This window comes from Mesocricetus auratus, unplaced genomic scaffold (assembly GCF_017639785.1).
Source record: "Mesocricetus auratus isolate SY011 unplaced genomic scaffold, BCM_Maur_2.0 Super-Scaffold_100001, whole genome shotgun sequence".
Classification (NCBI taxonomy): domain Eukaryota; kingdom Metazoa; phylum Chordata; class Mammalia; order Rodentia; family Cricetidae; genus Mesocricetus; species Mesocricetus auratus.
The window spans coordinates 8836304-8850011 of NW_024429187.1; the positions used below are offsets into that span (position 1 = coordinate 8836304).

Consider the following 13708-nt stretch of genomic DNA (forward strand, 5'->3'; position numbering starts at 1 on the left):
GTCACATGGACTGCTTTAACCTTCCTGTGAAGCTCAGAGGGAGCGACAGAGGCGATGTGCCGAGGCAAGAACCAGCCTTGTAAATACAGCCTTTTATACTGATGTCATTTTTTACAGGGTTACAGGCCATACAAAGCACAAGTGTGTACCCTTTCTCTCCAGCCCCTCCTCTAGCTCTCCATGCAACTTTAACAGAATTGAATTCCGTTTCTCCCTTCACCAATTTAACTCACTCCGGTAAGAGTGCCGTCGCCCTCTCTTCTCTAAGGGGATGAGATAATTGTCTGATAAAACCTTAAAGTGTGTGTGGAAAGCCTTGCTTCCTGCTATGGTCTGAACAGGACGCAACCCCCACTGTCCCACCCACACTGGGCTGCTTCGTTGCTTTTGGTGAGCCTTTAGGAGGTGGTGCAAGCAGAGAATTTGGGGCGTGGCCCAAGCCTTTATAACCCAGCCCACTTCCTGTCTGCTCTTTGCTTCCTGTTCCGCCTACACCAGAGGAAGTGCACTGGTCTACAACTGCACGTCAGCCTGCCGCCGTGCCTCCCCCGTCATAATGAAGGCTGCCTTCAGGCTGTGAGCCAAAGTAAGCCCTTCCTCCATTAAACCACCTCTTGTCCAGTATTTGCCTGACACAGCAACAAGACAAATCACACTCCTTCGTTGACTTAACTCACTTCTGTAGAGCCCTGTTGGCTTCGTCCTTCATCCTCGAATCTCCTTCCAGAACCTGGGGTGGAAAGAAATCTGGGGCTTATTTATTCATTTACTGGTTGTCTTATTTATTTATTATTTATTTAATGCTCTCCAAGGCCAGCTGAGCAGCTAAAGTCCATGCAAATGGTTAAAACTCATTACTATCAAAGCACTAACTTGGCTTTCTCCTTTCAGGAGCTTCTAATGAAAAAGCAAGCCGCACTTTCCAGTGAGGATTTTCAAAGGAGTCCACAGTATTGGAAAAAATATTAAAATTGAGAAGAAAAATCCACGGAAATAGATGTACATGTTCCAAGAGCAATGAAAGAAGGGAAATGAGAACACAGAAGGAAACACTCCATTCTTGGAGGAGAAAAAAAAAAACACATCACATTTCTTTACCACTCTGGTCAAATTGTCATTGAATTCTGGCAAAATTAGCAAAGAAAAGAGCTGGACCTACCCGGCTTCTCACATGCCATCTAAAAGAACTTGTAAGATAGCTGCCATAACCCATATCTAACAGAAGTGAGGTCAGAGGCATTCATGTTTCTTATTCTTTATCGTAGTCTGTCCCTTCTATTATAACAAAATACCTCAGGCCTGGTAATTTACAAAAAAATAAAATGTTTTCCCAGGTCCCGAAGCTGTAAACAATCTTGGTGTCTGCTGAGGATTCATTCTGCACTTCAGAGATGGTGCCTTCAGGGGAATCGGCCCTGTGCAGAACAGCCTCATGTGGTGGAAGAATGGGAAGGAGAAGGCTTAGTGCCCCACTGTCTCTTTCTGAGAGCATCTGATCCAAGGTCCTGATTATTCCCAAAGGATCACTGAACACTACTGTAATATTAAAAAACAACAGCAACAACAACAACCCTCAGCTCTCTCATTCTTAAAGAGAATAAGAGACAGTATATTCCAGAGCCATTTTGAGTGACCACAGTCCAGGAACTCAAAATTCCATGTTCCAACATGGAAACAATTTTGTGGCATTTTTATTGTTTTATAGAGCAAAGAGTGACATAAATGAAGGCAAGTTTAAATTGCATTGGTAGGTATATCAGAGAGGCAGGTACAGCCAGATGGGGGAAGCTTTTCTGTAACCCCAAGATGCTATCTGATGACAGCATTAGCTTTGGGGTTAGCAGGAGCTAGTGATCTGCTCAGTTAGTAGATTCAGAAAGGTTTTTAATCTGTTAGTCACAAGATGTTAGTTCTGACACAGAGGTGAACAAGGAGTAGCTGTTCCAGAGGGCAAACTAGCCCAAGACTAGGTAACTGGACATGCAATACCCCAGTCTACCCACAGTTCTGGAATTCTAATCCATCAGCCTCCGCAGACACAACTTCTTCCCTGGAGTTTTCATTCATGATTTGTGGAAGGGACACAAACATTCAAGCCACAGCAGACTTCTTCTTTTACTCTCAAGATAAGATGCCAGAAAACTGCATGCGCAGAGTTGTGATCTTAACACTGTAGCTGACTTGAACACTCTAGAAGGGATAATCGGTTTGTGATGTAAGTACAGTACAGTGTGCCTTACCACCTATAAAATGTTGTAATCAGTCCCATCGCTGGAAGTTGTAGCTAGTGTTCCCAAAAGGCTGAGGGGCTGTTTCCCAGAGAAATTAACTTTTGTCTCTGTTGGTGGTTGTTGGTTGGTTGACAGGGTCTCATGTAGCCCAGGCTACCCTCCAGCTCTATGTAGCTGAGGGTGACCCACAACACTGGGATTGCAAGCATGTGACACCATGCCGGGTTTACCTAAGTATGTGCATGCTAGGCATGTACTCTACCAACTGAGTTGTATTGCAGCCCAGGAAAAGATAGGATCTGGCTAGGTAAAGAAACAGATCTGAGAAGCAAAGAAAACAGAATTACCAGGTGGAGCCAAACCCTGCAGAGCCAAACTCTGGGCAAAGCCATCTAGATCTAATTTTGCAAAAGGCACAGTGCAGAGCCATTGGAGAGTTTACCACTAGGGAAGACTAATTACATAGTAACACCTTTTCTGCAATTTCAGCCAGAATATGAGCTTTTTTCAATTGAGCTAATTCTCACATTTAAAAGCATGACTCCCTGTAAGCCACTGCTCTGTGGCATGTTGCATTTAACATGAGTTGAGTGCTATTTATAGATGTTCATTTGTTATCTGCATGGATATGTTTATCAGTCTAAAGGTACCCTCTGTTGCAACATTTATAAAAATCAATTTGGGGGAGGGGTGTCCTGAAAGAATGAATGTTCAGCAGTTAAGAGTGGATACTACTCTTCCAAAGGACACAAATTCATTTCCCAACAGTCATGCCCACTGGCTCACAATCATCTGCAACTCCAGCTGCAGGGGTCCCAGGCCCTCTTCTGGATCCCAAGGCCCCCTGTGTCCATACCCATCCACAGAAACACACACATATACAGGTAATTTTAAAATAGTGAAACAAAATCTTAAAAGTAAAACGAGGCTAGAGAGATGTCTCAGTAGTCAACAGCTCTAGTTGTTCTTCCAAAGGACCCAGGTTCAATTCCCAACACCCACGTGATGGCTTACAACTGTCCCGAACTCAAATTCCGGGTCTCCAGTGCCCTCTACTGGCCTCTCTGACACCAGGCACCTATGCAGTGCACAGGTTTTCCTGCATGCAAAACCCCCGTACACATAAAATAACAATAAAATAATAATAAATTCAATAAGTGATCATCAGACTCCAGTTATCTTGCTTCTGTTCTAACCAAATATTTATCAGGCACACGTGATTTTTTTTTTATGGAAATAAAATCTAGCCAGACCCAAGCCAGGGTTAAGTGATTTGTCTTCTATACACAGATGAGATTCTGACGTCAAGGAAAACAGCAAAGGCAACTTCCTTAATTAAAAGAGTCAGAAAGTGGTGACAGCACGGCTATGCCGCTCTGAATCTGCCAATCTGCGTTCCCAGGTCGAAGGGCAATGCTGGCCCAACGTTTACTTAGGAGAATGGTAAATCATCCACCACGCATGGCTCAGCCTCTTTCCAGGATAGTTTTCATGGGATTTAGAAAGCCTGGTCCTGGGCTCTGGTTATGGGAACTGAGTATGTGGGCTCAGGGGACTGCTGCAGATAGTTTTCATCAGGTAAAGCGCTCCTTCATTGTTTTCATGGTGTAATATGAACTTCCGGCGACTTCTCAAAGCTGCTGCGAGGGGAAAAGCCGGGGCTGGATCGCAGGTGATCTGGCGGAGTGCCCGCCCAGTATCAAGCAGTCGTTGGTTCTGCTCCTATAACTTGGGTGTGGCGGTACACACCTGTAATCCCCGTTCTGGGAAGTAGAGGAAGGAAGATCAGGAGTTCAAGGCCATCCTCGAGCTGTATATCAAATTCCAGTTCTGGTTGGGAATCATGAGACCCTGTGTGCTAACGGGGATGGGGGGTCATTGAAAGCTCTCCTCGTTAATGAAAGGGAGAACATCTTTACTACCTGAACATTTTAGTTTATTTTAATTGAAAGGCAAGAGGAGGAGGAAGAGGAGGAGGAGGAGGAGGAGGAGGAGGAGGAGGAGGAGGAGGAGGAGGAGGAGGAGGAGGAGGAGGAAAGAAAGAAAAGGGCCAAAGGTTTGCTCTTTTGAAAGCACTTTGTGTTGAACTGCCCTTAAGGTCACGGAACAATCCACCCCCACACTGCTTCAAAAACTGGGATAGGGCAGCAAGGACCTTCTTTTGCACTCATAACCTCAGAATCAGTGCGCCTCAGGGGAATACAGGAACACCAGGCATGTTTCCTTGCCAGCTAGAAGCAAACTCTAAGACAACTAAACAGACAAAAGTCTTGGTATTTTCACCAAGAAATAAATACTGTTCCAGGGAAGAAACTTCTGGTCTCATCCTCTTTTAACTGAATTGCATTTTAGTCCCAATTAACTCATAATTACATTAGACATTAGAGAGAAAGACTTCAAAACAAAACTTCCGACAGTTTTAAATACACTGCACTTACAAAGCCTTCAGCCTGGCCCCTGCCCCTTGCGAGTCGGCCTCCTATTTATAGTCCAGCAAAATTAAGTTAGGCTCCCGGTGCCTGGCTGCCCTGTAGACTATTAGTTTGCAAATGCGTTCATTAAATGGCAACATTCGTTTGGGGGTGGAAAACCTTCTGTTTCATCTTTACAGGAGAGTCCACTGGGTAGATTTAAAAATAAAACCAGGAGAGCAAATAAGATAGCTCAGAAGCAAAGCTTACTGTCTTGTGGTTATTGAGTGACAAGCCCACTGTGACAGCGAGGATCGCTTGGTTTGGCTCTTTTGAACCAGCACTGAAGGGCCCACGCAGTAGATGACTCCAAAGGTCCCTTAACTGGGGACACTGCTGTGAATTCCGAGTGCTGCTTGCCTTCTGCCTCGGAGGACAGTCAGGGCAGTCACTAAAGAAAAGAAGCTCTTGTCCGAATCACAGGAAACCTGAAGCTGATGTCAACACATCTGTTCTCAGCTGCGTGTTTGTTATTGCCAGTTCTGGAGCGGGTGGATAGCGGGCGGGGGTGCAGGGGTGTCAGGTCCGCTATGGTCAGTTTCCCATTCTTCCAGCCTGAAGTTTAAGCGTCTTCCTAAAACTCCTCAGAGACACTGAGCCCAGCAAATGCTGTAAAATCAATTTACTCTCCATCCGACTCCGTTTCCCTTTCAAATGTATTTTGGCATTTTCTCTGAAGCACTGTGAAGAATTTCTGACTGCCTTCTTCTTTGCAGATTAGGGGGAAAACCGTAAAGAAATCTTATTTGAGGTGGTGTGATTATCAAGCTGTTCTGGGATTATTTAGTCTAGCCAGTATGGAAAACAAGGAAGAGGGGCCGGAAGGATGTCTCAGCGGTTGAGGGCACTTGAGGAGCATCCAGAAGACTGGGGTTTTGTTCCCAGCACCCCATCGGGCTGCTCACAAACTCTTGTAACTCCAGCTCCAGGGAATCTGACGCCCTCCTGTGTCCTCAAGGCACTGTACGTGTGGCATACACTCACATGTACATGGATACACATAAATTAAACATAATAATAACATAATTTTCAGGGTATTTTTTCCTTTAAAAACAAAGCTAAGCAAAGATATTCATCCTTTGAATATAATTGTGTTTAACCCCAAAATTTCACCCTTTGTTCTAAAAATACTTTTGCCAATATTTTTTTATTCCATTAAGAGATTGCATGAGCCCTTTTACACATTTCTCTCTGAGTAACCTGTCTTGACCTTTCCCCTCAGGGCTTAGACTTAATGAATATTTTCCCATAATTTCCCTTCACAAAACCTCTTAGACTTGTTAAAAGGGCCCTTAGAAGCACAAGTCGGTACTTCAGAAGTAGTGATATGCCCTCAGAGTCCCACATTCAGGGAAGAATTGTGTCAAATGCATCAATTCTTAGTTATTTCAAGTACACGAAAGAAAAGTTGGCCATTATTATCCTAAAACAAACCAATCCCTAGCAAAATTCAGCCATCCTGCCTTTCTTCCTTTGTTTTTGTTTCCTTTGTTGTTGCCTGCTTTTGTGCTTTCACATGGGATCCCCGTTAGCCCAGACTGACCTTAACTGCCGATTCTCTTGCTGCTACCTCCAACTGTGACATGACAGTTGAGGGCCACCAAGTCCAGCTTAAACCTGCAATTCTAATTCTACCCTGTCAGCAGCTAACTCATAAATAAACAAATATACCCATAATACAGTCTTGATCATGCACAATGGTACACACTTGTAATTTCAACTACTCAAGAGGCTGAAGCAGGAAGACTCCAAGTTCAAGGCCAGCCTAGACTACACAGCAAGCCTTTGTCTCAAAAAAAAAAATCAGTTGGGGATAATAATAGCTAATAGACTGTTTTCAATCTTATAAGATTGTAAGAGATGCAGTTTACATGTGTGTCAAGTTACTAGAGTGGTTTGGGTCAGTTTGTGTGTGTGTGTGTGTGTGTGTGTGTGTGTATGTGTATATATATATATATATATATATATATATATATATATATATATGTCATTGGCTCTGAGTCTGTCTCCCTATATAGCCCACGTTGGCCTTAAACCTGATGTCCTTTGCTGGGGCTGTTTTCTGCACTTTGGGTTACATAGATGAACCACGTTATCCAGCTTATTCTGATTTGTTATAGAGACAAGGTCTCTCATTCTGGGGACCAGGACGGCTTGGAACTTATTACAGAGTCCATCTGGCCTCAAACTCATGGTAGTCCCCCATCCTCAGTATCCCAAATGCTGGGATTACAAGTGTATGCCACCATGGCTGTTCAGAGATTGGGTTTGTTTGCTTTTTAAAATCTCTTATTGACTGTGTAGTAGAGTTTTTCAGAATTATTTAATCGCTGGTCCTCTGTGATTTCTTTCTGTCTGGTTTTAGAGGTAAGTAATGTTTCGTCCCTTTGACCACTTGGTTCTTCTGTGAATGGACAACAGTTTCTAGAGAAGTCAGCCATGGCTGTCCCCATGGGTACCATTTCTAACCCAGCCATGGACCACAAATGACCCTCAAAGATGTTCAGCTTGCTCTGCCTTAAGACTGGCCCAACCCAGAATAACCAATCTGCAGTTATTTTCAAGTTTGCTCCAAAAGACAGCTGCCAAGCCAGAACCACAGAGAAGCATCCTGCTGTGCTGGGCTACTCTGACATTTTAGCAGGTTTCTTAAGAATTTCAAAGCCATCCCAGCCTCCAAGTGTTACTGTTACCCACCACTTTCCGGAACCCAGCACAACAGCTTCCCATAGTTGTCTGCTGCTTCACTGTTTGCAAAGCTCAGTTAGCTGTTCTCGTTTTAATTATCTTATTCTGATCCAATAAAATTCATTCATTCATCCACCATTCACTCAGAATTCCATTTTAATTCCAGCCTTCCATGAACAACTAATTTTCACTTGCTGTTACAGTACAGAGGGAAAAGCATGAGGCTGGGCAAGAAGACGTGTATACTGCATAGAACCCACACCGAACTCAACAGCAAGGAGCTAATGAAGCCAAAGTTACATATTAACATATTAACTTCATTTAGACAAAGCCACCATCCAAAAAATTCAGTTTAAACTTCTAAACCCAGTCAGCCATGAAGAAAGCATGGCAGTGAGCTCGTGGGATACTAGCAGAAGTGTGGGTAGCTCAGGGAACATCACCACTACCGCCTCAAGAAAAGGGGAAACTTAATGAGTCACTCTTTTCGTAATAGACATCTCACAGGTGCAGAATGCTGAACAAGGTTCTAAGAGAAGGATGGACAGAAAGAAAGGGTAAGAGGGGCCATTTACAGTCTGACATCGTATTCTAGGAGCTACCTTCCCTGACAAAGAAATAGAACCTACTATTACAGTTGAGACGTGTCGAAACAAAAAGCTGTAATGTAAGTAAGTACATAATGCTCTGTGATAAGCATTGTGAAGTTGAGAAAACAAAATGTATTACAGACTCTCTTCCTTGCTGTGACCAAATAGCTCATAGGGTGGTATTACAGTCCATCAGGGTGGGAACACATGGCAGTAGGAACATAAGATACTGGTCACATTGCCTCAATAGTTAGGAAGCAGACAATAGGTAGGGAAGGGAGCTAAACCCAGCAACCCACTTCCTCCAGTGAGGCTCTCTCCAGTCATCTAAAACACAGTCATCGACTGGGAATCAAATATTCAATCACATAGGCCTAGGAAAACATTTCACATTCAAACTACAACATACCAAAAAATTTCACTTTTCAGCTGATGTGATCAAAAATCATGTTATGGGGAAAAATGAGATTTAGTTGGAAATTTAGAGAGGAGAAATGAGAGAAACTATAAAATATAGATCAAGCTAAATAATTCAAGGTCTTGAAAATTAAATAAAAATTTTAATTTAATCTTAAAAATTATTATTAAAAAATTTCAGATGCAGTGGTGGATGATTTAATTAGAACTCTCAGAAATTTAAGCTTACAGCAGCATGTATGATAAATTAGAAACTGGAGAGTCATGAGTCAGTCCACTTTCTACTGCTGCTACTACAAAATGTCTGAAGTAAGCGAGGGTATGGAGGTGACTTCTTTGGGCTCCAGGTCAAGAGGGGTCAACCCCTCATCACCTGCTCCACAGCATTCTGGCCTACAGAAAATCAGAACAGCCACGCACTAGTGGAGGGCAGCTGCTTCCCTGGGGGCAGCCAGGAAGCAGAGACCGGGGAACAAAGAGGCCAGAGACCTGGTTTACCATTCAAGTGAACGCCTCCGTGATCTTCTTCCACCAAATCTGCCCCATGTGCTAACACTCTATTCACTATGGTTACAAGAGGAGATGTGTCCACGGTGTGGAATGTCACAGAAGGATGGGGAAAGAAGAAGAAAAGGGGAAAAAAATCGAATTTGTATTACACTAGTTTTTGCAGATATTCTCCCTTCTTCTTTGCTGGATACCTGGTGGCTTTACATTTCCTCATCTAGCCCCACTGAGTACATGGGTCTGTTTGACGAGCTCTGACCAGGGAGTCTGAGAAGAGGCACTACAGTTCTAGGCCAGGAATATGTGGGTTTTGTTGATGTAAAACCCGTTAGATTTCTCATTTGCTTTGCCAAGGTGACCTGCTGTGTTTTAAATAAGCATAGCTTCTTCAGTCTGGGTCTCATTGTAACTCGAATAAATAAATGACCCAGAGACTGATATTGGGGTTCAAGCTTCAAGCTAAATATCAGAAAAGCAAAGCAGCTGCCACTAGCTCTCACCTCAGCTCAGACTGACACATACATGAGATCTTCATCAAGCTTCAAACTGTTTCCTCTTCTCAGTGTGTCTGGAGACTGAATTCTCCTATCCTCAGTGTGGCTGAAGAATGAATCTCTCTACTGAGACCTTGCTTCTGTCTTATATACTTGCCTAATGTTGGGATAAAAGATGTGAGCTATAATTCCCTCTTAGAATGATTCACTCTTGTGTAGACCTGGGTGACCTTGAACTCACAGACATCTGTCTATCTCTTAATCCTGAGTCCTAGGATTAAAGGTGTGCACCACAACCTCCTGGCTTCTGACTGCTGGGACTGAAGATATGTATCTGGCTTCTAAGGTTTGTTTGTGGCTGACTTTGCTTTTCTGAATCCTCAGTCAAGCTTTAATAAATCATATATAATATATTACTACATCTCATAGTGAAGACGGCAAGAACCAGACATCCCCATTTCAGCTGCAATATTGCAGGGGCACGAATAAGAAGCTAAACTTTGTGACTTTTAAAATAAACTGTATTTTGTATATATGTGGTATATACCTATTTATACATATCTGTGCCGGGGTGGCTATACCCTTGCATGTGCCTATACAAACCAGAGTTCAGGGCCCATGACTTCCTCTGCTGATCTTCACCTTCATTTCTGAGACAGAGCGTCTTGTTGATCCTAGAGCTCACCAATTTGTTTAGATGGGCCAGCCAGATGGAGTCAGAGCCCACCTGTCTCCACCTCTAACACTGAGATCGCAGGAACGGGCCACCACATCCAGCTTTTTACGTGGGTGTTGGGACATGAATTCGGTCCTCTGGCCAGAACAACAAGTACTTTTCCCACCGAACCCGTCTCCCCATCCCATCTTTATGAGATCTTTTTTTAACTGTTTTAATTGAAAAAATTTTTCATACGATGTATTTCTCCTCACCGAGCCCTTCCCAGATCCTCTCCAGCTCTCTCCTCACACAACTTTGTGTTCTGTCTCTCTCTGAAAAACAAAACAAAAATAATAACACAAAATAATACATGAAATGAAAATCAAAATAAACAAGCAAAAGACCAGAAATACCAAAAAAAAAAAAATGCCCAAGCAAAACAAAATGAGATTGAAAGCCTGCAAAAACACCATTGGTGGTTTGTTTTTTGTTTGTTTTGTTTGTTTGTTTGTTTTTGTGCCACTCCTAGGCATGGACATTTTATTGCTATGTTCCTTTAGCAGACTAATACTATTAGATTTTCCTAGGCCCGTGACCTGTCTAGTCTGAGGTTCTTGGCCATTTTAGCAGAGTCAGGTATGGGTTCCGACTCTTACATCCATTGGAAAAGTGGTTGGTTGATCCCACAACATCCGTGCCGCTATTGCTCCAGTACCTCATGCCAGCAGGCGGCTGTTGTATGTATGTTTCACAGACTGTACCTGAAAGATGCTGACGATTACCTTTCCCCTCCGGCAGCATGTGCCGTACCTTCCAGCACCACGGATGCTAGTCAGTAGGGTTGAAGCTTCTAGTCAGGTACCAGCTCGACTTCTCAGTGGTTGGTGACATAGGATGGCAAATGTGGGCTTCAGCAATGGGGCCTTGCCATCGATTTGTGGGACGCAGTCTTGGCAATAGGCTGTGATGTTTGGGGATTTCCACGAGGCCTCCTTGGCTAGTGACTGGACTAGATGTAGCCCATTCCTGGCACCGGAGGTTTTCACTTGGTAGAGTAAGATGTCCAGGCACGGCATTGTCTTCTCTATCCTTTGGCGACTCTAGTCAGATTCCTTTCATTCGTGTATATATTTTGGGTAGCTTCTATGGTAGTTGCTTCCATGCAGCCTTTCAAATGTTCTCTACTGTTAGCTGTCCCCTCCCCATATTCCTGCTTTACACTTCTCTTCCAACCCCTTCTCATTTAATCCTCCTATTTGAGTACCCCTTTGTCTCTCAGTAACAATATGTTCCATTTCCCCTTCCTTGGGAGAACCTCCCCACCCCTGCCCAGCCCTGTCTCCTCACCCCACCCCTAGCCCTTACTAGGTATCTAATCTCCAGTGATTATTCAGACTTACACAACACACACACACACACACACACACACACACACATACACACACTCTGAAGACCTGAAAACTAACAGCCACATATAAGAAGAAAAAAAAAAATACATACAATATTTGTCTTTGGAAGGCTGGGTTACTTCATCCAGAATGATTTTTTTTAGCACCATTCCTTTACCTGTGGATTTTATAATTTCATTTTTCTTAACCACTGGATAATATTCCACTGTGTAAATATATCACGTTCTCATTATCCACTTATCAGTTGATGGACACCTTGGCTATTTCTAGTTTCAGGCTATTAAAAATAGAGTAAGTGTCTCTATAGTAGGGTGAAGCATCCTTTGGGTATATGCCCAAGAGAAGTGTAGTAGGATCTTGAGGTAGCTCTATTCCTAGTTCCTCGAGGAACCACGACACTGATTTCCATAGTGACTGTACAATCTTGCTTTTTCACACAGCAATGGATGAGTGTTCAGGCCCCTTCCCCCCACACTCTTTGAGCTATCACTTGTGTTATTGACCTTGGCCATTCTGACAGGTGTAGGATGGAATCTCAGAGTAGTTTTTGCTGCATTTCCTGACAGCTAAAGATACTGAGCATTTCTGTAAGTGTTTTCCAGCAACTTGTGTTTTGTCTTTTGAGAACTCTGATTAGTTCTGTAACCCACTTTTAATTGGGTTATTTGTTTTCTGGATCTTTAGAGGGTTTTTTTTATTATTACCATTTCTTTACGTCTTTGTGGCTTTAAATGGTTAAGATGTTGACCAGGATCAAGGCCATGCTGATGGATAGCAGAGAATTTTTCATCAAGCAGCTTTACTTAAGAAGTAAGGAAAATGTCTCTTTCAAGGGTTAAGTGATAGGGTTGGGAAAAGGTCAAAGTTCAACTGGAAACTTACTATTAATCAGGTCATGAAAAGATAAAAATAACCCAGCAGCCTTGACAGTAAGAAGAGAAACAGATTTTGTTGTTTTGATGCAGAAAAGCAGTAGCATGAGAAAAAGATTACAGGAGGGAGAAGACTAACAGAATAAAGGTCAAGGGTTAGCTCTAGAAGAAGAGTCCCACTCCTGCCTGTAGCAGGAGTGGTGGTGAGAAGGATTAATTAGCTTTCAGGAGTGAGGCTGGGAAAGGAAGAAGCTGAAGGAGCTCATGTCAGACGGCTTCAGCCTGTCGACAGTGTCATCTCTCTTTTCAAAGGCTGTCATGGTTTAACATGACCCAGGATTAAATCTCTACTCATGAAATGCTAAACAAGGGCAAAGCCTTTCATCAAATCCATCCTCCTCTCTTCCTCCTCTCTGTATCTGCTGAACTACAGTGTTCTGCACACAGCGCTGCTCAGCGAGGGACGCGGGTATCTAGGGCATGCAGAGGAAGCTTGTCAGTACACTCAGACTCCTCAAGAAGGGGCGGGACTTAATGGATATTTGATCGTAGTGAACAGTAAAACCCGAGCGCTGTGTAGCACTCAAGTGTCAAGGACAGAGGAGAAAGTGATAATTACGGTCTAGGAAAGTCTCTTTGAGGCAATGCCACTTGAAAATATTTAAACATTGAAACGAGAGGTATTCCAAACGATTAGAAAGACATGGGCCAGGTCGCCCAGAATGTGTGCCGGAGATCTGGGTCAGAAGTCTTACCTTGGTGACACAGAAAACAACTTGGGCTATCCTTACTTACTTGATTTATTGATAAGACCTTACATTTTTGAAAGTGAGTAGCCAGTCACTGACCAAAACCACACACAGCACAGAGCCGATCTAGCTAGATGGGACTCAGCTGGTAGAATGCTTACCTAGTGTGTATAAAGCTCTCGAATCCACCCCCAGCACTGCATAAGCCAGGAGTAATGGCTCACCCTGTCAAGGTCATCCTCAACTACTTAAAGAGTTCAAGGCCAGCCTGGGATTCATGAGCCCCTGTGTTGCCATTCTGAATGTTTTACAATGACATTGATGGGCATAAACACCTGAGTTTGCACTGCTGACCATGAACTCTATCCCTGCTGCCTCTGGAAACTGGGTAGCTGCAGCCACTGGCAATCACCTGAATTTGCATTCAGTGGGGGTTCTTGTCTCTCTGTGACTCTGCTCAGGGTCTGAGAGACAGATGTCCAAAGCAGATCTGAGATCATGACTGACAGCACAGAAAGGGAAGCAGCCTGGACAGAAGATGCGTGAGTCAGCTGCAGACCAGAAGGGGCTCTGTGGCTGAAGTGACATCAGAGGGGAAACTGCTTCCCTTACACCCAAGAGG

General features: G+C 43.5%; 1 long non-coding RNA gene across 1 annotated transcript; it reads left to right on the plus strand.

The window, feature by feature from the left end:
* Positions 1-478: 478 nt before the first annotated feature.
* On the plus strand, positions 479-1738 carry LOC121139741. The gene is made up of 3 exons (XR_005876655.1): positions 479-586; positions 892-1229; positions 1335-1738. It is a non-coding gene; the product is annotated as an uncharacterized LOC121139741 (long non-coding RNA).
* Positions 1739-13708: the final 11970 nt, after the last annotated feature.